The sequence below is a fragment of the Aulonocara sp. 'chitande type north' Nkhata Bay genome, linkage group LG22, assembly GCF_057382095.1.
Source record: "Aulonocara sp. 'chitande type north' Nkhata Bay isolate Kocher_YH1m ecotype deep benthic linkage group LG22, A_spYH_male_GT1.1, whole genome shotgun sequence".
Lineage (NCBI taxonomy): Eukaryota > Metazoa > Chordata > Actinopteri > Cichliformes > Cichlidae > Aulonocara > Aulonocara sp. 'chitande type north' Nkhata Bay.
The window spans coordinates 1,932,807-1,960,026 of NC_141364.1; the positions used below are offsets into that span (position 1 = coordinate 1,932,807).

The 27,220-nt window shown below is 42.5% G+C and overlaps 1 pseudogene across 1 annotated transcript in view; it reads left to right on the top strand.

Moving 5' to 3' along the window:
* Nucleotides 1-312: 312 nt before the first annotated feature.
* LOC147303153 (uncharacterized) overlaps nucleotides 313-27,220 on the top strand; it is a 34,644-nt pseudogene continuing 7,736 nt past the window's right edge. Inside the window, exons 1-16 of the transcript XR_015127009.1 lie at nucleotides 313-382; nucleotides 6,441-6,716; nucleotides 6,804-7,094; nucleotides 7,638-7,922; nucleotides 8,327-8,455; nucleotides 8,944-8,973; nucleotides 9,470-9,502; nucleotides 9,770-9,811; nucleotides 9,921-9,950; nucleotides 10,491-10,574; nucleotides 10,700-10,750; nucleotides 11,153-11,170; nucleotides 20,035-20,307; nucleotides 20,500-20,790; nucleotides 21,503-21,937; nucleotides 22,301-22,357. The product of XR_015127009.1 is annotated as an uncharacterized LOC147303153 (transcript). The remainder of the gene's footprint in view (nucleotides 383-6,440; nucleotides 6,717-6,803; nucleotides 7,095-7,637; nucleotides 7,923-8,326; nucleotides 8,456-8,943; nucleotides 8,974-9,469; nucleotides 9,503-9,769; nucleotides 9,812-9,920; nucleotides 9,951-10,490; nucleotides 10,575-10,699; nucleotides 10,751-11,152; nucleotides 11,171-20,034; nucleotides 20,308-20,499; nucleotides 20,791-21,502; nucleotides 21,938-22,300; nucleotides 22,358-27,220) is intronic.

Consider the following 27,220-nt stretch of genomic DNA (forward strand, 5'->3'; position numbering starts at 1 on the left):
CTTCCAGTCGGGGACATTTGGGGTCTTTTCAACCACTCAAACCGGAAGCTTCTGTCTCTGTGATTAAATAAATAAATGCAGTTTGTGGGACAGTTTGAGCTCCGTTGGTTCTACCTGCTCTCTCACCTTTGTCAGTTACGTAAACACAAAGCAGGCCAGCAGGTGGGCGTGACTTGAAGGCGTGTGTGGTTTACGAGCGGCAGTGAATGCAGCAGTGAGCAGACACAGTCAGGAAATCGAGACGATCACTTCAGGAAGGACGCGTCCGACCGAAAAGCGGATAAATCTGAGACTTTTACCGAGCAGAGGCTCTGATTCGGAGTCACGATGATCTTGTTCGCGGTGGTGGTCCTTCTGGGGACGGCGCTGACCGTAAACTGCGGTGAGTTTGCGCTTTTTTACCGAGGCTAGCGGAGCGGGTCCAAACCGAAAGTAAAAACGGACTGTGACGTCGCAGAAAAACAAAAGTTCAGACGACGATTTTAGTTTAATTTATCGGTATTAAACGGAGATTTCTGAGTGTTTCGGTGCCGTGGCGTGACTCTGTGCACCAGGTGTGTGAAAGTGGGAAATAAGAAAGCGCTTTAATCCTCCCAGGAGTTTCTCAAGTTCAGCTGCTGCCGCGGGTCTGCTGAGGCCCGAAGAGAAACACTTACAGACACAAATACTGAACATTTTATGGATTTAAGTTTTTCATTTAAATTCTTGGCTGTGTTTTAAGATCAGACAGTTTCGTATAAACTGCTGAGTTCAAAACCTGAAAACTTCAAAGCTGACTGAAGATCACGGCTGTAAACTGTGTGTGTGTGTGTGTGTGTGTGTCTCTGTGTGTCTCTGTGTGTCTCTGTGTGTCTCTGTGTGTGTGTGTCTGTGTGTGTCTGTGAGTGTGTGTGTGTGTGTGCGTGTGTGTGTGTGTGTGTGTGTGTGCGTGTGTGTGTGTGAGTGAGTGTGTGTGTGTGTGTGTGTGTGCGTGTGTGTGTGTGTGTGTGTGTGTGTGTGTGTGTGTGTGTCTGTGTGTGTGTGTGTGTGTGTGTGTCTGTGTGTGTGTGTGTGTTAACCAGTGCGATAATACAGGTTAGAGTCCTCTGGTTTATAGCAGTGGACTTCGTGTTAGCGGTTGTGAATCTTGTCCTGACACTCGTCAGTTCTCAGTAAACAGGTAAGAACAGGTGTGTCGCTGTGAGCTGCTGAGCCGGACTGATCGCATCGTTATCATATCTGTGACGTGACGACCAGTCAGAAGCATCTCAGAGTTTACTGTGAACAACTTGTTTTCCTGCTTACCTGAGACAGGTGCGAGATCTGAAAATCTTTGATTGAATTAGTAACATTTCCCCACATTCAGTGAACGCACCTGAGACACTGCAGGGTTTTTTCCCACGCTGACAGAAACACGTCACTCGTGTCTCTTTACACTTCTCTGTCGGTTTGAGGTCAGAGCTGCTGATCAAAGCTGAAATCAAAGGTATAACTTTTAAATGAAACGGATTACTGCTGTGCTGATGTTGTTTCAGGTCTGTGAGGTGACGTTTTTGACGTTTACACAGGAATGTTACGATGATCTCTTTACCAGGAGAACAGCTCATGCTGAGGAAAACTGTTTATTATTGTAACAAGTGATGATTCATTTTATTACATTTATTTATTTTTTACATTTAGTAATAAAATGTGACAATAATACTGATAGTTTCTCTCAGTCAAGTCTGCCTCACTAGTTTCCTTTGTTCATTATTTTGATAAGTTTTAAATTCAGTTTAGTTTTTAAAGTTTAAACATATTTTCTTAGAGTTTTTATTACTTTTGATGTTATTGTGGGTGTTATTAATAATCAAAGGAGCTTGCAAAGAAAAGCGTCTGGACTTCTTTAAGTTACTTGAAGACGTTTCACCTCTCATCCGAGAAGCTTCTTCAGTTCTAAGGTCAAATGGTGGAGAGTCCCAGATATAAACCTAGTGGGAGTTTCCCCCCCACAGAGGGACAAAAGGACCCCCTGATGATCCTCTAATCGCCTGAGCCAAGGTGTGAAACTGGGTGTGGGTCCCAATCAGCCAGGGTTTCAGGTGAGCTCAATGCAGCAGCTTCGGCAATGGAGACGCTGAACATGGTCCATTCGGACTCAATGTCCCCAGTCTCCCTCGGAATGCTGTTGAAGCTCTGCCAGAGGTGTGCGTTGAGGATCTCGCGGACTGGGGCCTCTGCTAGATGTTCCCAGCACACCCTCACTACGCGTTTAGGTGCACCAGGTCTGTCCAGCGTCCTCCCCCGCCATCTGATTCAACTCAGGTTGGTGGATTGTGTGATGTAAGAAGATATAAACAGATTGCAGTACCTGCAGCTGACTGATGGTGGCGCACACATTCTGCTGTGAGTGGACCGAAGCTGGCTCTGCAGTAACCAAACAGAGAGACTAAGAATAATATCTTTAATTTTTTAAATATTTTCAATAGTTTTGTAAGATTTTCTGTCAGTTTTCTTCAGGTTTAGTTCATTACTGTAACCTGACATAATGTTCTGTGACTGTCACCGGTTAACTTAAACATCCAGACTGGACTCTAGTTCTTGTTCTGTGTGGAATCATCATTGTTGTTAGAGCTGTCTCTATTTTCTTTAACAACTGAATGAACAGCGTTTTCATATAGAAAATTTCCGTTCAGCAGAGAATTATCTAACTTTATTAGATTAGATAAAACTTTATTAATCCTTCCGGTGGGTTCCTCTGAGTAATTCAGTTTCCAGTAGCACCGACAGAAGTTGCACGTTACAGAGTTGGAATACCAAAACAAGGGGAGTGAGAGAGTATGGAAATAAGCATAAATATAGCATATATACATGTATACACATATGTAAATACAGAACATATAATGGGGATAAAGGGGAATACTAGTGAAATATAGTCAATTCAAAATTTATTTCTATAACGTGTATATACGTTTAAAAAAACAACAGTCGACCAAAGTGCTTCACAATCGGTTAAAAACAAGAGAAAACAATAGAGAAACAAATAGAGATCAATAAGAAGACAGTGAATTAACAATAAAAACATAAAACAGGCCTGAAGGTGCTCATGCTGAACTCGAATTAAAAGCCAAAGTAAAAAAGTGAGTTTTAAGATGCGATTGAAAAGATTAAATCGACTCTGAAGTACGAATCTCCTGTGGCAGATTATCCCAGAGTCTGGGTGCTGCTGCGAAGGCCCGATCTCCTCTGTGCTTCCATCGAGACCTTGGTCGTGCTGAGAGCATCTCGATTATCTCAGCGCTCTTTTGGGGTCATACATGTTGAGGAGTTCGTTTAAATAACTCGGCACCATTTTATTTAAAACTCTGGGCTGAGTGTAGATGTCACACATCTCATTGATGAGATCTAGACCGCCACAGTCCATTGCACATTTCAACTATTGTGAGTCTATTGCACAGTGATTGTTGCACAGTTGAATATAAAAAAACACTGCAGCGTCGTTGCTCCCGCCCTCCTTCGTCCTCCTGTTTCCCCTCCAGCGAGGAGTTTGTTGGTCCGAGACTTTGAGAGGAGCAACCTGTCACTGAACAGACTCCTCTGGTTGTTTATGACCACATGCAGAGGATGTCCAGCATTGTCCATAATGTCCAGCAGCTTCTTTCTCCTCTTCTCTGCCACTGTCACCAGAGTGTCCAGCTTCATGCCCACCACAGTTAAAAACCAAACCACGTTTGTACCGAAACTCGTAAAACCGCATAAGTGTTTGTAAACGTGAGCTAACTGAAGGCCGAGCGAGAGGAGGAAGTGTTTTGCTCTGCCTTTAAACATCAGTCAGGTTTGTAGATCAGGTGCAGCGCACTGACGTCTACACATGGCCGAGAACAGAAACTGAAAACAGCTTCAGCTTTAGGCTGTGTCCCAATCCAGCGACCGCACGCTTCGGCGCACTACGTACGGTGCGTACTACAAGTACGAGAAGTGCGGAAGTGAGAGGCCTGTGAAATGGGACGGTGACAGTGTGTATACAGATGTATCATATATAAAAGACAAATATTGTTCGTTTACTATGTTGGCATTATTACGTTTGGCTAATTTGGCCATTTAAAATGTACGCGCTGTGATAGCTGTGTCTGATAGAATGAAGAGTAGACTGATATATGAAATATTCCTTTATTGGGTGAGAAAATCAGACCATGTCATAACTGCTGTAAGTCACACAGAATAGATATCAGAGCCTTAAACAGGCTGACGTCTGCTAAATGGGTCAAACTGGGCAGACAGTACACAAACACATAACATCCTTATAGAATATGATGTAACACTATAGATCAACTTAGCTCAGAATATATAAAGCATATAAACAGTTACAGCAATATGATGCAACAAACACAGCAGCTACTGATCCAAAATACTCAAAGCTTCATAGAACTGAAACCAACATTTATTTTAGCTCCATTCTGCTGCTGATACAGACTTTAGGTTTCTGAACATTAAACTTGTTGCTGCCTTTCATGGTGTGTAACTTGAAGGCCCTGAGTACTCTGAGTACTTTCTCCCACACTGGAAACACTGGGATGATCACATTATTTGAACATTACCTAATAAGACTGATTCAGCACAGACAGTTATGTTAAACTTTCCTAGCAGTCCTTCACAAACAGGGAACAGTCTGTCTATTCTCTCCATCTGTCAGCTGCTGCTGGCTCTTCCTCCTCCTCTTCCTCACACACTGCTGAGTTTGTCCTGGTGGATCATCAGGGCTGCAAAGCCTCACAGATGATGTGCAGCAGTGGGTCCCTCAGTCTGTCCTCACTCTGGACACTTGCAGTCGTCACACATGGACATCAAATGTGTGATAAGCTGCAGGATTCAAACACAAGTGTAACTTATAAACACATGTTCATACTTTTATTCCACAATCAGAGAGAAAGAAACAGAGAGAGAGTGCAGGACAGACAGACAGGTGACAGTCTCAGGTGTACACACTGCTACACAACAGCACAGAGAAGCAGGATTTAGTGTTTGTGTTATTACGAGTGTAAACAAGAAGAGTTCCAGATGGTGCAGTGGACACGTGTGTGACTGCTGTGATTAAAGCATCTTTCTTTCAGCTTAACGAGTGAACCGTCAGCTCGTTCAAACACACGTTAAAGTCCGTTTGGCTCGACACCACCGAACAGAGGCAGCAATATAACACAGCTCACATTAACAGTGCAGTGGATCCTGCTTGTGCCGTGATGTTCAGGAAACCGAGCAGCATCACTGACTTTCAGCTTGTTGTGTTTGTGGATATATGACTGACTTTAATTATCCACAAAATCATCACATTCTCTGTGAGATTAAGGTCGACTCTATATATATGTAGAGCAGGGGTGCTCAATACGTCGATCGCGATCGACCAGTCGATCGCAAAGGTAGTATTGGTAGATCGCATGGCATTAAAAAAATAGATGCCAGCCTATCATCCATCCCGTCACTTGATTGATACAGGGAAGCCAGTCAGGTGACATCAGATTTTTTCTGACGCTTAGGTCGCTGCGCATGCGCAAACAGCGGCGCGAAGTGTAGTAAAACTGACAAGCTAGTCAGCGAGTTAACTCCAATTTTTAGCTCTCGGTTTTTTCTCTTAAACCTGGCCGTCAGCAGCTACTGTCCGGACTATGCATCCCTGGCTGATTCAATTCAGTGCAAGTCATCAGAGTAAACTCAGGTAATGACAAAAAATTTACATAGTTAATTGTGTTGTGAAATATTGGATATTGCGGTTATGCATGTATATACATTGTAGATATAAAGAATCCTCAATATATTTATAAATAAGTATATGTTTTGGATTTTTGTAGTGGGTAGATCATTTTGACTTGGTCATTTTATAAGTAGCTCACATGCGGAAAAAGTGTGAGCACCCCTGATGTAGAGGCTTTAAAACCAAGTTAGTACAAACGTCACTAACGTCACATGACTTTGCCGACATGTGACCAACAGCAATGTTTTAATGTTCTTCATTATTAAACATTTGCACATAAATAAGTGACACAATATTCAGTACTTACTTTTGACAGTTCACTCTTCGGCCGCTCCCTTCTGCCGTATTTTGCGGCAAAATTATCCACACCCACCGCCGCGCTATGAATTGTGGGATATATGGGACCATAAAGCGTGCACCGGACCACGATTGATATTTGGGGAAATGAACTGCGCATTTGGAGTATGCATTTAGTGTACACGTCGGATTGGGACAGCCGTCGCCGCGTCGCCGTGACGTAATAGGTCTCAAAACGTGTACTCCGGAGCGTGCGGTCGCTGGATTGGGACACAGCCTCTGGCTGAACGTTACAGATGGTCAGTAAGCAGCTGTTGTTACTTTAATTTTAATTATCAGGAAAACAACTTCAATGCACGTGTCTGGTCTGCTGCTGCTTCTCAGCTGTCACACATAAATAAATTAATATTGTGTGTTTTCCCACCTGTGTGACTTTCAGACACTCACTCCCTCACCTACATCTACACGGCGCTCTCCAAGCCTGTTGGCCTCCCGGGCATCCACGAGTTCACAGCCATGGGTTTGCTGGACGACAGGATGATCGACTACTTTGACAGCGAGCATCAGGCAAAGGTTCCCAAACAGGAGTGGATGAGAGAGCGTTTACCTGCTGATTACTGGGATAAAGGCACACAGTCCCGCAAGAGCAAGCAGCAGTGGTTCAAGGTCAACATCGGCATCCTGATGGAGCGAATGAGACAGAATGACTCAGCCAGTAAGTCTTTGCTTTATTTCAGTGACAAAGCGAGGCCTGATTAATCTTGACCCACACATCATGGTGTCCTCTTTCTCTTTCCTTCAGACCCTCACGTTCTTCAGTGGATGCACGGCTGTGAGGGTCAGACGCAGCCTGACGGCACGCTCAGGTTTGTCCGAGGCATGGACATGTACAACTACGATGGAAACGACTTCCTGTCCTTCGATGATAAAAATGGAGTCTGGGTCGCTCCGACTCCGGAGGCAGAAGCCACCAAGAGGAAGTGGGACGGCGTCCAGGTGCTGAAAGAGTACACCAAGGGATACCTGGAGAACGAGTGCATCGATTGGCTGAGCAAGTTTGTGAATTATGGACAGAAGCAGCTCAAAAAGAAATGTATGTTTGTCATAAATATTAGTATTATTAGTCCACATGTGCCAAGCCTTACAGAGAGTGTTGAATATTGTTACGGTTTAAAAAATTAAATCCAAATGACTAAAGTGTCAAACACTTACGTCCTCACGTGCACATCCATTCAGCACCGTCTGGAAAAGATTAAACTTTTAAAGTCTTAAATGGAACTCCAGACTCTGCCGTTCCAGCCGAATCATAACTGAGTGTAGTTAAAGTATAAATGATAAAGTATAGTTCTGAGACAATAGACCCTGATTAGCCAAACGGCGGCCATTTGGACATGAAGCAGTCACAAACCCAGGTGTTGACTAAATAGAGCACAGCCTTCATTATTATTAACACCACATGTTTAACGACTGCTGTTACAAAGGCAGTGAGCCCCACCGTCTGTTTGTATGCACGATATTCACTGCATGGTGGAAAGTCTTACTGTAACAAAGTACTGAAGGTACCAGCTGATTCCATGAGTTAATCTGTGTTCCAGTTACCACATGTGGTGACACAGTTTCCATTTCCTGCTTCCAGCTCCACCTGAGGTGTTTGTGTTTGCAAAGAAGGCCAAAGTGGAGACAAACCTCATCCTGACCTGCCTCGCCACAGGCTTCTACCCCAAAGACATCATCGTGAGGATCAGAAGGAACGGACGTGTTCTGACTGCAGTCGACGGCCTGACGAGCTCAGGAGTTCTTCCAAATGACGATGAGAGCTTCCAGAGACGAGACCATGTGGAGATTTTGAAGTCTGACCTGTCAAAGTTCAGCTGTGAAGTCATTCATGAGGCGACTGGTGTGGATGTTACAAAGACTTGGGGTAAGAAACTTTATTTATTGCCTCTGTTGTTGATCATAACTCTGTTTCTTCAGTCAGAGCCTGGAGCTCTGTGTCCAGCAGATCTGCATCATTCTGTCCTGATCACAGTCCTGAGGTCAGATCCATGTCAGTCCATCTAGAACTAAGCTAGCATGTCACATGTAGCCCAGCTCTGCAGCCCTGAAGAAGCAGAGCAGCGATCTCCTCCAGAGCATCACTGAATAGTTGCAGATATGAACAGTTTCAGTGCCGTCCCCTCTCACTGACCTCCTGTTGCTGCTCCACATCACTGCTGTCAGATCACTGACTCCATCATGACTGTGGCTTCAAATCTACATCTCAGTAACAAACAGCAGCAAATAACTGACAGTGACCTCAACCTGAAGCTTGTGTCTGTGTTTCAGAGAACGGTGACCCTCCGGAGGAACCTGGATGTGGACCTCCGATCGCTGCTGCAGTGGGAGGAGTCTTGGCTGTGGTTGCTCTTGTTGCTGTAGTTGCCTGTGTGATCTTGTATAAAAAAGGCTGTCTTGGTAAGTCCAGTGTGCTGTTGTGTGTAATTATTGTTGAGTGGAGCTAAAATGTTTGTCTTTGTATCCTGTAAAAATGAAACTGTCCTGGTCTCAGACAGTGATGACATGGAGCTCTGTTACTGATCATCACATTTGAAACACATGAAGAAAATCATTGAAATGAATGTAAGAAATGTTGAATATCAGCTGCTCCAGTCTGTCAGCCTTCAAACACTTCACTTAGTATTCTATTAGGACTCCATGAGGGGGTCAAAGGTCACAGTCATGTGACATGATGTCAGACTTTCCTGTCTGCAGCTTCTGATCCAATAACTTTGAGCCCTCTGGGACATAAATGTAGTTTTTCTGTGCAGAACAGAAATGATTGATGTTTGCTGATAGTGTGCAGCTCGTTTCCTCCACCGTCTCCACTCAGACACATCTGCATGTAGAACAAACCACTGAGTTCATCCATCATCACTGACAGTCTGTGTTACGTCTGTTTACAGGACGCAGACGTGGAGCCAACGACAACAAAGGTAACATCTTTATTTTTCTCTTATGAAGTTTGATGCTCAGAGACTCGAGTCAGTCTGAGCCCATCCTCTAACACCTTTAACAGATTAGTATTTGTTCAGTGTAGCACAGAGGAGGTGAACAGGCAAACAGTGGAGGAGACAGAAACTTGAAGCATGAGGAGAAAGGTTAGAGCAGCCAGGCTCATGGTTACCTGTGTTCAGTATAAAGCTCCTAATATCTAATATCTGGGAGAGCCTGACAGGTGAAACATGGCTGCTGTCAGGTGTGTGCAGAGGTTCCTCTCTGTGACAGCTGCTCAGTTTCACTGACACTTTACATCTTTATGAAACAAACAGAAGAAAAAGTCAGACGTACTTTTGACTTTCAGTTTCTCTGTGGAGTCACTGCTCTTTAACATTTGTGACTTTTTATAAGAACACAGATAAAAAGAATCAAACATGAAGCACTGACTGAATTAAAATGTCGTTTTGTCTTTCTATCATTTGTATTTATCAGCTGGAATAAAGACTATTTATGCTCCTGTGTCAGGTAAGCTCTTTATTTCTCTGCTCTGGATGTTGTTAAATGTCAATGTTTCTGATATTTAAAGTGTTTATGTGGTAATAATATTTATACAGCAGCAGCTGAAAACCTTAAAGCTGATTTAAACCTGCAGTTCAGAACTAACGTGTGTGTGTGTGTGTGTGTGTGTGTGTGTGTGTGTGTGTGTGTGTGTGTGTGTGTGTGTGTGTGTGTGTGTGTGTGTGTGTGTGTGTGTGTGTGTGTGTGTGTGTGTGTGTGTGTGTGTGTGTGTAGGTGTAGTTGGTAATGGCGTTGCAAGCACACCTCTGATAAATGGTAGGTGCCCCTCCCACCCTACAAAGATTTATACAAAATAGTTTATTGAAGTTAATATTAATATTTTGTGTGTGTGTGTGTGTGTCTGTCTGTGTGTGTGTGTGTGTAGTTGCTCCTGTGCCTGCAGCTTCCAGCAGTGGTACGTGTTTCCTTCTCCTTCCTCAGACACACATAACAGTTTAGTTTAAGGCCCAGTAGATTGTAGGAGATGTTCTTCATATTCTGTGTGTTTTATGTGGAACGGTGCCTCTTTTATATCAGTCGTTCTCCATCTGTGGGGCACAGAGTGGGATGTAGAGGACCAGTGAAACAAATTTCTATGAGAGTCATTGTTGCATTAAAATGAAACTTTGATAACTTTTTATTGATAATGGTGAATAAAAATTGTGTGACGTGGATGTTTTTACTTTCTGAATTGGAACAAAAAGGTTTTTAGGAACGTCGACTCCTTTCCTGCAGGCTTTCCTCCACGTTCCTTTGATGTGAGGTGTTCAAGAACACTGGGGAATTCCCACGTTTATCTTTAAATTAAGACTACAAATATAACCCGGTTAGAGAAACTGCAGTAATCAATGAAAGGAACGACCCTCACATCAGAACGATCACCAGCATCACATCAGTGTGTTGCTAAAGTTTGCTGTTTCCTTCATGTAGCTCACAATGTATGTTGTCTTTACAGGAAGTGCAGCAGTTACTGTAGATAAGAAGGCTGATGCTAAAGATGGGAAGGATGGGGAAACCGAACGTCTCACAGACAGTGACAGTAAGTCTCCCTCAGCTAACATGCTGCTCTGTGTTGTATAATATGAGTCACATTATTCTGTACTGTGGTATTGACTGATACATTTTAAGCTCATGTTGCAGCTGATTACTTTTTTCCTCCTTCAGAGTCCCTTGACAAAGTGTCTAACTCCAGCAACGCTGACTCTGGTGTCTCTTGTAAGTATCTCTGATGCACTTCAGATTTACACTTTAACACAGGATAAACGGTAACTGGTCTGTATTTGTACAGCGCTTTACTAGTCCCTAAGGACCCCAAAGCGCTTTACACACACATTCACATACTGGTGATGGCAGCTACATTGTAGCCACAGCCAGTTTTTATTGTATCTCAACCTTTGTTCACACTCAGCTGATGTCAGTATGAAGCTCAGGTGACGACGATGCTTCCCCTTTCAGTTTCTCTGTTCCCTTTCAAACTTTAGAGACTTTATTTGAAAGAAGACACTAGTGTGAGTGTAAATAAGAGCAGTGAGCTGTAAGAGTTTAAGTTGGTGCATCCCTCACTGAGAACCTGCTGTTACTCTACATGTAAAATAATACTGTTGCTCCTCTCTGCAGCTGATTCTGACAAACAAGGTCAGGCCCAGGAGTCATCCTGAATCTTCGGCTACATCAAGTTTCAAGGCTCGCGTGAACTAGATTATTGGCATACAGACGACAATAATTAAAAATAATAATAATAATAAATATATATACTTTACAGATTAAACATTTGAGGTATAATGTGGTTCTTTAGCTTTCCATGAAATGAAATGAAATGAGTTTTAAAACTGTTCATGCTTCCTCAATCTGAACCTTCACGACAGCAAAATTTATGAGTCAGTTTTGATCCAGTTTAAGAAACTACAGGAAACCAAATGAAGTTTAAACTCTGATAAAGTGGGCGGAGCTCAGCAGTCACGCCTGCTGCCTCTGCAGGAAACGTCTCCAGGCAGGTGGAAGAAAATGTGTTAGTGTGACGTCTGTTGATGCATATAATGTTTTTATGTAGAAGAAATATAATTAAAATATCATCATATTTAGAGTGAATAAAATGGTTGGATACAAAAACAAAGCATAAATGTAATGTGAAGGTTGGTGCTTTAACCCTTTCACTGTAAGTTGGCTTAACGAATCAGACCTTTACAAACAGCGAGACCTCAGGCGCTCATGAGAATTAAATGATTTTAGATACTCTGGTGTGATCAGTGTAATGTAGGCGTGGACAAATCTACTGATTAAACTTCTTTTTTTATTATGGCTTTTATGAGTTTTTGGCCAAATTGAGTGAACTTCTAGATCATAGGTGTCAAACTCTGGCCCGCGGGCCAAGTTTGGCCCGCAGCCTAATTACATTTGGCCCGCGAAGCCATACCAAATGACTATCAGAGCTGGCCTACTGGTATTATACAGCTAATATATATATAGTTTAGTATTAAGCTTTGCTTGTTCCATATTCAGTTTTTCAGCAAACGTGTTTGAGTCCATAAGAAAAGATTCATTCTTATATCTGGAGGAATAAATATATTTCAATAAATATTAACGTTAGCCCGCGACTTTGTTCCAGTTTTGAATTTTGGCCCACTGAGTATCTGAGTTTGACACCCCTGATCTAGATGATTACAAAAACTAAAGTCTGTCTGTGTAAATACATTTAATGTTTTATTGCGCCTTAAATATTCATTTGCAGTGAAACTTTGTTTGAAAATAGAGAAACTTTTTCTGTGGGAAATTTAGGGCAGAAATCTGGAAAATGTTGTTTCAGTATTTTCTTGCATTTACATGTAAGCTCTTAATTTGAAAAGTTCTGTTTCCAAGGTAATTTCTGCTTTTATTCAGCACGAGCTAGGATTACTTTATTGGATAAGATGCTTTAATTATATTCTAGATTTTAAGTGTGAACGTTACAGTAAAAGGTTCAGTCCACATAATGAAACTGTCTGTGGATGAATGAGTGAAATATTTGCTGTAAGACTCAAATTCATCTTGTAATCCTGAAATGTCTTCCATTGTGTGGGCGTTTCCTGCTAATAATAATGGGATTGTAAAGCATCGTATATTTGAAGATTGTGTAGAAAAGTTCTTTCAGGGTTTGTGTTCTTTCTTTTAAAAAAGTTATTCTGTTTACTCTTTTTTCCCCATTTAAAAATAAAAATTTCACTTGTTTGTTTCTATTTTTTCCTGTAATAAAAAATATAAGAATAAGAAAGTGTAAGACTTTAAATTCATTTGAAAGCCTGATGCTTCGCCTCGTCCACCCCAGCTGTGAAACTCAGAAACCAGTCTTACTTGTTATCATCTATCGTCCACCTGGGCCTTACACAGAGTTTCTGTCTGATTTCTCAGACTTTATATCTAATTTAGTTCTGAGCTCAGATAAAATAATTATTGTGGGTGATTTTAACATCCATGTAGATGCTAAAAATGACAGCCTCAACATGGCATTTAATCTGTTATTAGACTCAATTGGCTTCTCTCAAAATGTAAAAGAACCCACCCACCACTTTAATCACACTCTAGATCTTGTTTTAACATATGGCATAGAAACTGAACATTTAACAGTGTTTCCTGAAAACCCTCTGCTGTCTGATCATTTCCTGATAACATTTACATTTACAATAATTGATTACACAGCGGTGGAGAGTAGACTTTATCACAGTAGATGTCTTTCTGAAAGCGCTGTAACTGAGTTTAAGAATATAACTCACCTCTCCACCTCTCTGGGAACATCTCAGGCCGTCCAAAGTTTGGAGGCCTATCTCTCCTCACCAGCTAAATTATTGTGATGGTGTTTATTATGTTTCTCTCTTTTTTGCTAGTTTTCTCTTTTTCTCTCAACAGGTGATCCGGGAATTTTTTTTTCTTTTTAAGTGCCCTTTCTCACGGTCCTCCTTCCTGTCTGTTTTTCTTTTCCTGCATCTTTCTTCCTTTCCTATCACCAGCCATGTCTGTCCCGTCTGTGACAGCTAACAGATCATCTGCAGAGGCTTATTTGAAGAGTTTCAGTCAAGTTTCAGAGCTCAGCACAGAAACGGCTTTAGTGAAGGTTACAAATGATCTTCTTATGGCCTCTGACAGTTCAATTCAATTTTATTTATATAGCGCCAAATCACAACAAAAGTCGCCTCAAGGCGCTTCATAGGTACAGAGAAAAACCCAACAATCATATGACCCCCTATGAGCAGCACTTTGGCAACAGTGGGAAGGAAAAACTCCCTTTTAACAGGAAGAAACCTCCAGCAGAACCAGGCTCAGGGAGGGGCGGGGCCATCTGCTGTGATTGGTTGGGGTGAGAGAAGGAAGACAGGATAAAGACATGCTGTGGAAGAGAGACAGAGGTTAATAACAGATATGATTCAATGCAGAGAGGTCTGTTAATACATAGTGAGTGAGAAAGGTGACTGGAAAGGAAAAACTCAATGCATCATGGGAATCCCCGGCAGCCTACGTCTATTGCAGCATAACTAAGGGAGGGTTCAGGGTCACCTGGTCCAGCCCTAACTATATGCTTTAGCAAAAAGGAAAGTTTGAAGCCTAATCTTGAAAGTAGAGATAGTGTCTGTCTCCTGAATCCAAACTGGAAGCTGGTTCCACAGAAGAGGGGCCTGAAAACTGAAGGCTCTGCCTCCCATTCTACTTTTAAATACTCTAGGAACAACAAGTAGGCCTGCAGAGCGAGAGCCAAGTGCTCTAATAGGCTGATATGGTACTACAAGGTCATTAAGATAAGATGGGGCCTGATTATTTAAGACCTTGTATGTGAGGAGCAGGATTTTGAATTCTGGATTTAACAGGAAGCCAAAACAGGAGAAATCTGCTCTCTCTTTCTAGTCCCTGTCAGGACTCTTGCTGCAGCATTTTGGATTAGCTGAAGGCTTTTCAGGGAGTTTTTAGGACTTCCTGATAATAATGAATTACAGTCGTCCAGCCTGGAAGTAATAAATGCATGTGTGGATCTAAATCTTCACCACAAAGTCTGTTCACATACAAGAGGAAGGGGAGTGAGTGGGTCAGCGCTCAGGGCACAGAGATTAAGTTGGCCTTAAACACACCATTTATTTCCATGGAAACAAACACAGCCAGAATTACAAATACAGTTTAAAATCCCCCTATACAATAAAAAGAGTGTTCTCAATACGCTAAAAAAAAACCCTGCCGGCAGAGATAACTATATACTATCAAAACAAAGGCTAAACAAATGTTTCCCATATGCTAAAATTCCCCCGTTTCTTCTCCTCCTGCTCACCTTTCCCGTCTCTGCGCTCACTATCCCCCTTAACAGGTCAGTTTGGCAGCTGATAGGCCGCCTTGGGGAACGCCCCCACCTCACAGGTGCCTAGAACTGTCCACTTAGTCCACAGTGGATTAAAAGAATATTGTGCAACTACACTAAAATACACAATATAAATATGAGGATAAAACCATGCAATATAAATATCACAATAAAATCATGCAAACACACAGCCTGATCCAAAACAAAATATAAGAACACAATTTTCCACTGTGTGATACATGAACTAGTTTTTCAGCATCACTCTGAGACAGGTGACCCTGAATCCTCCCTTAGGTATGCTGCAATAGATGTAGGCTGCCGGGGGATTCCCATGATGCACTGGGTGTTTCCTTTCCAGTCACCTTTCTCACTCACTATGTATTAACAGACCTCTCTGCATTGAATCATATCTGTTATTAACAGTGTTGGGTAAGTTACTTTAAAATAGTAATTTAGTTACATTACTAGTTACTTCTCTCAAAAGTAACTCAGTTACTTCAAGTTACTCGTTACTTTCAAAGTAACTAGTTACTAGGGAAAGTAACTTTGGTTTTACTCAGAATTCTCTTGTTAATGTGTTTCTTCCATAACTTTGCAGTCTTCTAGCTTGCTTACTTGCCACAGTGCACTGTGCCACCTACCAATAGAAAGGAAAAAATAATGTGCACATTTCCACGAGAGAAATCCCACGCCTGGACCGTCATTGACTGCTGCCATGATTCTAGCCTACGTCACAGCGTCATGTGCGCCTTTTACATCCAACACAAAAACTGCAGTCGTGGTGCTTTCGATTGTACTCAGAACTCGGAAATTCTGCCTTCTGAATAGGAAGATGTAGGTAACAGCAGACTGCAGATGAGCTGCATACAGGGCTGGACTGGGACAGAAAATTGGCCCGGGCATTTTGACTAGAGACCGGCCCACCATTATAGGAAAAATCATAAAGCCTTTGAATGAAAATAAACACTGTTGTGACAGTGATGTACACTGTTTTGATGGTATATATGCATCAATCTATCAATCGTTTGTTGTAAGATTCAGATAATTATTTTTTTAAAAGCTAGACATTTTAAATGAGAATAAGAAAGTAAAGTATTTCTTTGTGCCCCCCATTCCCCGTTAATGCCCTACCTGCCCCCCTGGCAACACTTTGCTAGATCCGCCCCTGCACAGTTACCAGCTGTCAGCTACTTAGAAAAGGATCCTGGTGTTATTTGTCTCTCAGAAACAGTTCATAACTTCCCTTCAACTCATTCATGTCACCTAAAAGGTAAACCTGTTTCTCCATCACCTGTTCAGCTCTGATGATTCAGTAAGGACATCTCCTGGTTTCATCTTCATGTTTCCCTCTCACCAGATAACCAAACCATATCATGACCAGCAGGTTTACAGCTGTGGCTCCAGCAAACATCAGCTGATACTAGAAATTAATATTAAATAAATTCTAACAATAGCTGATCAAGCTTAAACGTGCTGCTGTTGTTTAGCGCGACATCCGCTGATTTCTGGAAACCAGCGGTGAGTGAGCGATAAACAAACAAGAGAGCCGATCAGCTGATCATTGATCAGTTTCATGATTGAAGTAGAAACGGGAGAGAGAGAGGGGGAGAATGAGAGAAGAAGAGGCAGCTGTGCAGCAAAGACACAGAATAACTCCAGCTTTGTGTCTTTTTCATTGTAGCTGAATTACGGGACAAACTGTTCCCTTTCACCTCAATAAGAAACGCGTAATATTTTCTCTGAATACCAGACGGGACGGTTGGCAACTCTAATAACTTATGAACAAAATAAAGTTCAACATCAGTAACTTCATAGCACCCACCCAGCTGTATAGAAACTCCGTCATGCTAGCTAGCACGCAGTATGGAAAAAGTCAGAATAACGAAAATAAACTCCACCTAAACTTGGTTTATATCTGACCCAGAGAGACTGCAGGTCATAACTTCTTACCTGAAGTTCAGTTCACACTTGGACCGGCGGCCGCCTCGGGTCTCTTTTCCTTCTGCGTCCCCTTTCCCTCCTCCACCTGCTGGCCTCCACCACCTGCTAATGTTACTGAATCTGTGGAAGCTCCGCGATAGCCACCACACGAAGTAACGAATAACGAGCCTATCTAAATCCCAGTAACGAGTAACGCGTTCCTGATTTTGGCATAATAACTAGTTACCGTGCTCGTTACCACAATAATAACGTAGTTACTGTAACGCGTTACTTAATAACGCGTTAGTCCCAACACTGGTTATTAACCTCTGTCTCTCTTCCACCGCATGTCTTTATCCTGTCTTGTTTCTCTCACCCCGACCAATCACAGCAGATGTCCTTTGTCTGCAGCTTGTAAGGAACTGATCTTTGGAGTTCCACCAGGGGCTAAAAACGCCTGGGCTTAGAAAAAAAGACCCCCAGAAACAAACTACAGGGCCAAAGTTCACATATTTGTTGTTGTTTAGTGTTTCATAGTTCAAAGTTCAAATCGCTAATTCTAAATCTTTTTCCATTCAGTAAAAATCTGCAAAATGTCAATTTCATTTTGTGTGTTCCCGTTATTACTCCCTTATTACACACTTATAACATTCAGTAAAACAAAACAACTACCAGATGTTGAAAGAAGTGGTATCCCTGAGAAAAGGGACAAAAGCACATCCTCACAGACTTTATGACACTTTTACAAACAACGACGTCATTCCAGGCGGCCTGTTTAACTTTATGGGGTTTAAAGGGCTACGGTTGCTAAGTGGAAACCTTTCAAACGTCCGACCACAGCGTAGATTTACAGCCATGTCTATCAATCCGTGCTACCTTACGTGGTTTATGCCTCCATCGGACATGGCCGTTTTGAGTTGTGCGCACGCGCAGTAACACAAGTAGGGTGTTTCGTTAGAACACTTGTTTACCGACGTTCACTTCCTGTTGACCCTTTCACAATAAAACAGGTTAGATTACGCCACATCAGATACTCAAAATAAAACTGGAGCTAAAAAAGTTAAATGACGCTGAAATATTTACACTGATAAAAATAAATAAAGATATTTTAAATGCTCTGATTAAGTCTCCTTTATGTGTTTGTATTATTATTTTTAGTGTTGGTGTTCCAGGGTTTGCTCTTCCGTGTGTGATCTTCCAGAATAAAGCTGGGAATAAAAAAAATAGAAACCGTTATCCAGCTGAAGTCTTCCAGCTGTTGCTCACTAACATCAGCAGGAAGGCGAGCAGCTGTAGGTCTCAGGCAGACACGGAGACCCCGCTCCAGCAGGAGGATAAAACTGGTTCTAAAGGAGAACAGAATGATCCTCGTGGTGGTTCTGGTCCTCGCGGGGACAGGACTGCGCGTGGACGGTGGTGAGTGACCGTCCTGCAGGAGGCTTAAAAGTGAAAGTAAAGAGTGACGCACATTTCAGATGATCGATTCTAGAGCTTTAACCCTGCTGCACAGGCCTGACATCTCAAAACACAGGAGGAAATAGTTTTCACGAGATGTTCCGTGTCTGTAACTGTCCCCACGGACCGAGAGAAAACTCCGTGTTAGTCCATCCTGAGATGACCGAGTGCTGCTTCTAATTTCCACAAGTCTTTACTAACACTGATGTTAGTGCGTTATTTGTCACACTTACCGTGGAACATATATATACTGGAATACTGGGTATAAAAGTCTGGGCTAAGTCTTCTGTTAGAAGGACTGCAGCAGTCCAGGAGGTTAACTTTCTTTCATTAAGATTGTTTCCATCAAAGTGCTTGCCAGGCTTAATCCAAATTCAGTGCAGCCATACTTGAACTTATTGTTGTGTAGTACACAGTATGTGTGACTCTGAGCATGGTTTTCTGGAAACAGAAACAGGTAATTCTACAATGAGTAGAGTCATAGATAACTAGGAAAACAATCACAACACATCATCTATTAACACAAGCAATATCTCATAATGTCCACAAGGGGTCACTGTAGAAGATAAATTGGCCAAACCGCACATGTCTTACAAGTTGTTACTAGTAAGGCACAAATATGGCAAACTAGCAACAGTTCAACTAAACAATAGAAAAGTCCTTCATTCCTAATACAGCTGGATGGTCACTGCTACTAACTTAGTACTAAATAATCCAACAACTGAGGCATAATTTTAACATGCACTGGTTAAGTATAACCAGTATCATGCCAATTAACCGACCAAAAGAAATAACACTTCGAGGTTCATTAACGCACAACTTGATCACACAAAACTGTGTTACCACTGCAGAGCTCAGCAGCAGCTCCTTTAGTCATCCCCACTCTGGTACTGAGCACACGGCCTCTGATGCACTTGTTTCCTTTGGTTCACTTGCTGAAATTCCACTTGTGTGTAAATGATCAGTTTCAGTTTGTTCTTCTCTCCTGGTCTCGTGTTAGCATCAGTACTTATCAACAGGTCAGCACCACTGGATTAAAATGCTCTTTACTCACCTGTTGTCATCTTCAACCTGGTGTCAGAGCTCTGCTGATGCTGTTTTAGTATCCAGGCACATTCTTTAGGTGGGATTTTAGATTAGCTGAAGTCTGTCCACAGACTTTTGTCTTTGTGTCTACATTTTTAAGCATGTCACTAAAATCTTTACACAACAGAAACATGACATTTTTGGTCAGCATACAAACAGAGATCTTTACTCATGTATGAATCACAACCTTATCATTGGGGAGGGGTTTGTACCTCAAGGACTCATGTTTTCCACAGCAATGGACCATGATGCCTCCGTCAGGACAGGGTTGGGAGGCTCAGGCCTTGGGGAGGGGCTCATCAGTGAGGGTCTTTGGCCTTGATTGTCATGGGCCAGCCCTCCTGCCATCCATGCAGGGGACCGTAGGAGGAGGACTTGACAGTCACAAATTTGTGCTGGTGTCATGGTCATCCTCTCTGTGGTGGGGAAGAGCTGGAGCTGAAGCATGAAGCTGAGACACAGATACAGGCTCACCTCAGAGTGCAGCTTGTGTTCTGGAAACGAGAAAAGAAGCAAGAACAGAAGAACAATGGGTCGAGTCTCAGAACGGTCATATTCAACAATCCTAGTTTTTCCAAGAAAAGAACAAGTTCATCAACTGATTGTTTATCAGGGACTGACTAAAATACCAAAGAGCAAAGCTTCCTGATTCATAGTGGATGTAAATATTCAGATGGTTTTTCTCAGCTGGCTGGAATAAAAACATTTCCTCCTGTGTGACTTTCAGACACTCACTCCCTCCATTACATCTACACGGCGTTCTCCAAACCTGTCGGCCTCCCGGGCATCCACCAGTTCACAGCCATGGGTTTGTTGGACGACAAGATGATCGACTACTTTGACAGCGAGCATCAGGCAAAGGTTCCCAGACAGGAGTGGATGAGAGAGCGTTTACCTGCTGATTACTGGGATAAAGGCACACAGTCCCGCAAGAGCAAGCAGCAGTGGTTCAAGGTCAACATCGGCATCCTGATGGAGCGAATGAGACAGAATGACTCAGGTCAGACCCTCGAAAGCTGAAGGACCTGCATGACATCAACAAAATAACATTTTAATTGAAAAATGCTTCCATTTGAGATCAGGTTCCTCAGGTCAGGAACAAGTTGTTCCTGCTTCCTCATCTCGTCTCCTCTGAATCTTCATTTCCTTGTCCTTTGTTTGTTCTTCCTTTATTTCACCCTCCTGCTTCCAGACCTCCACGTTCTTCAGTGGATGCACGGCTGTGAGGGTCAGACGCAGCCTGACGGCACGCTCAGGTTTGTCCGAGGCGTGGACATGTACGCCTACGATGGAAACTACTTCCTGTCCTTCGATGATAAAAGCGGAGTCTGGGTCGCTCTGATTCCGGAGGCACAACCCACCAAGAGGAAGTGGGACGAAGTCAAGGTGCTGAATGACTACACCAAGGGATACCTGGAGAACGAGTGCATCGATTGGCTGAGCAAGTTCTTGAATTATGGACAACAGCAGCCATGAAACACCTGTATGTATGACATCTAGTTTCTGTATTTTGATATTTATTCTTATTAGACTTCATAGACGAGGCTTTGTGTGTGATTATGGGTCAATAACATTCAGAAATCCAAGAACCTTCAGTTAAACTTCCAACTTTTCTAAGTTCAGGTCAAATAAATGTAAAAAGCTTAAAGTTTCCTGTGAGTTAAATGTTTCCTCCTTTATTTGGACACAACAGTCTCATCATGGCAGCAGTAATGCAGATTTACAGCTCAATATAAATGAAAGAACACACGACTACCTATCAGCAAAATCAGTAAGCAGTCATAAACTGCCTCTTCACTTTTGATCTTCAAACTGGCGTTGTACTACCTCGCTGCGCCCTCCCCCCCACGGCAGGTGTTCACCTACAGAAACACCTGGTGGATAAAAAAGTCACAGAGACGAGATAAACGAGCTCAGTGACGTTCAGAATCAGAATCAGAATGGGTTTATTGCCAGATGTTGAGGTTTACAACATTAGGAAATTGCTGCGGTGCTTCAGTGCAGACAAGTTCAGCTCCAGATGTGAGACTACAGATGTGAAAGCATTTTGTGTGGAAGCCACAAACTAAACGTCAGCGTGCGACACGTCTGCCACAGCTGTGCTCAGTCGTTAGGGGTGATCAAAGAAACCTGAATGGTTCCTGTTTGCAGTGATAGCTGAGGAGATACACACCTCTTTACATTTCCTCCTCCAGCTCCACCCGAGGTGTCCCTGTATGCAAAGACCTCCAGAGTGGATGCAGACGTGGTGCTGACCTGCCTCGCCACAGGCTTCTACCCAGCAGACGTCGTCCTGAGGATGAAAAAGAATGAGAGCGTCCTGACTGCAGACGACGGCCTGATCAGCTCAGGAGTTCTTCCCAATGAAGACCACACCTTCCAGAGGAGAGACCGTGTGGAGGTTTTAAGGTCTGACCTGTCTGCGTTCAGCTGTGAAGTCGTTCATGAGGCATCTGCTGTGAGCGTCACCAGAGTTTGGGGTGAGAAACTTTATTTTATTTTTGTTTTTTTGATTCGTCACAGTTTTCTTCTTTGTTTAAAGTTGTGTTGGAGAGCAGCAGATCCCTGCAGCGTTAGTTTTCTGACCACAGTCACTTTTCTGTTCCGGCCAATGTTTGAACTCAGAGTCAGTTACTGAACTGAATTTGAGTGGGTGAATCCAGAGTTAGGTCCACAGTGTGGAGAGTTTCCTGTGTGCACGTCTGCTGTGGATCATCCGTCAGTCTGCTACAGGGTCTCTGCCGGCTCCTTTAGATTTCCTCTGGAAAAGTCAAACCTGAACTCTAAACAGGAAATACTTTTCCTGAACATTAGCTTAAAAATTTACTGGTTGTGCAGCAATTTTTTTATTTTTTTAAGTTTTTCAAGTTTGTGTGTTTTCAACTGTGCAGTGGTGCGTAAATATGAAAGTTATGTTAATTATTTTTATCGTGATATTGTTAATTTTACATATTCAGCTCACAAGTTTACCTGAATTAATTTCTTTCCTTCAGACTCTCAAAGCTCCTCTGACTCCGCCTCTGACTCCGCCTCTGACTCAGGTGTCTCCTGTAAGTATCGTTTATTAAAAGTTGCACAGGTTCAAACTGTGGGTGTTAAAATTCATCCTGGAGAAACTCATAAACAGTTTTAATGAAAAATATGATGATTATTATAATTATTATCAGCATTATTATTATTATCATTATTGATACGATGCTCTTGCGCTAAGGTCAGCACTTCATAGTTGAAATCGTGGCTCTCAGGTTGGTTCAGTCATGTGACCACGGTGTGACTGTCACAGCTGTGAAGAGTTTCACAGGAAATCTGTTTTAGATTCGGCGATCATCAGAATGATCAGCTGACCTGCAGGAACCGTGATCATAGCTCAGGTACGCTGCTGTTTGTGCTGGAGCAGCAGGATAAACGCGTCAGGACGAGAATCCTGAGCGAATGAACTTTTTTCTCAGCATCAGTCGGACCAAACTGTCACTCTGTCCCACCTCAGCACAGGTGTGAACACTGGCCTGTTAGCGACGGTCAGCTGATGATCGGAGGCCGTTGTGTTTGCAGGTTAATGTCAGTGTTGCTGTGTGTGAAGCTATGAGTCCTCACAGGTGTGCTGCTGTTTCCTGTCAGCGAGGAGGAAATGTAATCACTAACCTTCATCTGGTAATCTGATTACTGTGAGGCGTCGCTGTCTGTGCGTCACACTTATATCTTCTGCTTCATTCGTCTTTCACAGAGTCCGTTATTTATAAAGAACAGAAATCATGAGTAAGCAGTTTGCACTGTGAGCAGATCTCATCCATACAGCTGTTTGTCATGTGACTGCCTCCTCGTGCTGAGTCATGCTCACAGCAAACACACAGTCATGAATGCAGGTTTGCAAAAGTCAGAGCAGAAGAAGAGGCCAGAGCACGTGCACCTCTGTGATACTCTGTTCATCCCTGCAGCCGATGACTCTGACAGCCGAGGCCCGGGTTCAGGCAGACTGCTGCTGGAGCCCGTCCAGCTGATGTTCTGACGTCTGCAAGAACGTCCGTCGGAGCGCCGAAGGCTCCCTGAAGCCACATTTACCAAAACAAGTGTATTTACCACATGTCCCAACATGCAGACTAAGAGGCTCACGTTTGCTGCATTTTACAGTTTAAACTTGGAGTTTTTACTCAAACATGTCAAATCAGGTTTGTGCAGCAGTGAGAATAAAAAAGTGAATCAAACTTTCAAAGCTGCTGCAGTTTCATGTAAACTGGATTCTTTGAAAGAGCTCAGAAAGTAAAGCCTGGAAACCTCAGAGCAGCAGTTTGATTCAGAGCCGCTGGAAGGAAATGATTCATGTATGAAAGATGAGAAGATTTTCATGTAGAGAAAAATCCACTCGGTGTTTGACAACAAGCTCCGAAAAGTCAAGAAACACAGGAATCTGTTTTTACACATCAGCAACACATCAGCTGCATGACTCTGTGTCATTCTGCCACAATCCTGAAGCCTCTTCATTATAATGCACGACAGCCATGTTTGTCAGACATATTTACAGCTTCTGTTTAAAAGGTGTTTCAGTCGCAATGTGAAGGATCAGAAAATGAAAGTATTTTGTGTTGTTTCTTATAATAAACTCAACTTAATGTGTGAATCATGAGGTGATGAGTGTTTTTATCGATGTTGGAGCGACGAGCGTCAGGTGCTGCTGATGGATCCGTTCATTTGTCCTCAGTCTTTTTCTTCCTGCATCCAAACAACGACAGTTTTTATAATTATTTCGTTTTAAGCAGTTTTAAAGTCCTCCAGTGACCAAAGTGAGTGATTAAACCACCGTACAGCATGAAGGTAGAAGCAGTTACAGCAACACTGTTCATTTCAAAATAAAACGATGACGATCACGTTTGGATTACTTCCTGTAGATAATTTAACACTGAAGAACATAATTCTGATACTTTTTGTGCAGATGAACATCTGTCCAGCTTTAATTCCTGAGAAACTTCGCCTCTTTTTATACCCAGTTGTTCAGAGACAGCCCAGTAGGTAGAGTAGTTGCCCCATGATCGGAGGGTCAGTGGTTCAACTCCACTGAAGGGCCCTGAGGTTGAGCAAGGTACCGTCCCTACACACTGCTCCCCGGGTGTTGCATTGGTGGCTGCCCTGCTTCACTGGGTGAATGGGTTAAATGCAGAGGAGTCATTTCCCTACAGGGACTAACACACACACATTGTTCAGTCGTGTGACTGACCTGCTGCCAGAGAACCTGATTATCGACAAAATGTCCTGCTGAGCAGTTTTGACAAATAGACTGGTGCCAGAGTTTTTCCATCTCAGTCGTGGGACCCGGCAGGGGTGTTCTTCATCCCCGCTCTTCTTCACGATATTTCTGGAACCACTGATCTTAGCTAACGTGGCTATCAGAGGTGTTCACGCAGGCGGCAGGGAACAAGTTATTTCTATATGCTGACAGCATCTTAGCAGTATTAACGATAACATTTAATTTCTACCGGCGCTGCTCACATGCGTCGAGTCATTTTCAAGGTTGTCAGGTTATAAGATAAATTGGTAGAAATCAGAGGGCACGCCCCTATCAGCATCATGTCACTCTAGATCCATTACTCCATTCACTTTGAAGTATTTACCTTCAGGTATGAAGTCTTTAGGAATAATATTAAACCCAAACTGGAGGATATTATGCTTCCAAAGATGGAACCTCTCCTCCTAAAGATACAAACAAATCTGGATAAATGGGCTAATTTAAATCTTACATTACGGGGTAAAATTAATGTGATTAACATGATGGTGGCCCCGCAGTTCAGTTATGTTTCCATGATGTTACCTGTAAGAATTCCTTTACACATATTTAGTCAATTTTGAGAAGCTAATTAAAGATGTTTTGTGGAATAACAAGAAGCCAAGAGTGAATTTAAAGAACATCTGGGCCTCTAAAGACATTGGAGTAATGGCCCTCCCAAATGTGAAGTTGTATAATTTAGCTTTTGTAATGTCAAGACTGGCCAAGCACTGGACAGGATCGGACGGAGCTGAGCTGGATGAAGATCGAACAGGAACTAGTGAGCCCTTTTACACCCTTGGATGTTCTCTCACAGGGTTCAGCTGTTAATGGACAAGACGTTCATGATAACCCCGTGCTCGGGTATTCTAAGGCTGTCTGGGTAGAGGTGCACAATGTGTGGAGCATCTGATTTAAGACAACCTTACACCTCGCTATGGAACAACACTGCTGTACAGAAACGGTGTGCTGGAAGGAATGGCTTGTTAAAGGCAAACACAGGATAAGCGCTCTTTACTCAGGGGGAGTGTTTATGTCATTGGCTGAAATAACCCAAAATACGGTTTGATAAGAGAAAATTATTTTTGGAAATATTTACAAATAAGGGATTGTGTTACCAAAGGAAAATTTACTCAAAGCACAAATACAGTGGTGGAGTTTTTAGAATTGTCTGCTTCAGCACACAGAGCAGCTGTTTTCTATAAACTGTTTAACAACCTAAAAAAGAGACATGTGAAAACTTGAGGATGGCAGAGAGATCTGAGTTGTGTCATTTGAAAAGAAGATTAGTGTAGAATTTTGTCATTCTCCAATAAATATAAAAGAGAGGCCAGGGCTAAAAAACAAAATGCATGTTAGCTTGAAAAGTTAACAAATTGACAACAGCTTAAGGAAAACAAGTATCAACTGTAATAAAGAAGTAATACATATAATACTAACCTTGTTTTGCACACACATGATCAGGGTAGGATCAAATAATAGGCGTCCACTATTAACACCAAAAATATGGCCGTTTTGAGTTGTGCGCATGCGCAGTAACAACAGGTAGGACAGCTTTATAGGTAGGGCGTTTTGTCAGAACACTCTGTGACCGGGTCATTAGCTCCTCAATCTTATTAGGGAGCGATCTCACATTTCCAATGATCACAGAAGGGACAGATGGTCTGTAACATCTCCTTCTCAGGTGACATCACCCCCGTCTCTTCCTCTTCAGCTCACTGGGGATGTCGGGTCTGTCTGCCAGTAGCGCAGCTGCAGCTGCAGGGAGCAGTGCTAACAGCTGATCCCAAACGTAAACAAAGGAGCACTGGTTCTCTAAACATGGGTGAAAAAAGTGCAGAAAAAAACAGAGAAAAATAAAAAGAACTAGCACGAAAGTTATAAATTCATGAAATTTTTAGGTCAGTGTGTGACAACATTTCACATTAAAAAGTATCAATAATGTTTTGTTTTAAATTGCTGTCTAGTCTATTTTTTAACTTTTACACCTCCTGAGGTGGAGGTGCAGCCACTGCTGGGCCTTCTTTGCCAGGGTGTTGGTGTCGTGGGTCCAGGTGAGATCAGCATAGATGTGGGTGTCCAGAGGAGACCCAGGACAGGAGAGACATTATATATCTCGGCTGGCTTGGGGACACCTTGGTGTTTTCCAAGAGAAGTTGGAGGAGGATAAGCAAAAAAAAAATGGATGAATGAAAAAGAACAATTAAAAAATAACTGATTCTATTTTTAAAGTTAAGTATAAATGAGCTGTATGTAACGTCCTTTGTTTGGCAGAAATATGCTCACACATTTAACGAAAATATTCCTTCAATAAATGTGTCACTTTAACATCTGCATGTTTGCAGCCTGTGTGATCCATGTGGACATGTTTGTAAAATGAAGCAGAGCCTCTCTGCAGGTTTAAACTAGAAATCAGACTTTAACAGATCAGGTCTCACTCTGTGAAAGCTGTATCTGCAGCTCGTCTGTGAGATCTCTGCAGACCAGAATCAGAGTACAGAATTAAACCACTGTCATAAATAAATGAACAATCAAGTGTCTTTTATGGAAGCTGCTCCTCGAAGCTTCTCAGAATAAAATGAGGTAAACTCAGCCAGTCACATTTTTAGTTTTTCTCAGCCAATTAGATATTTTCTTCTTTGGTGACGCGTCATTATTC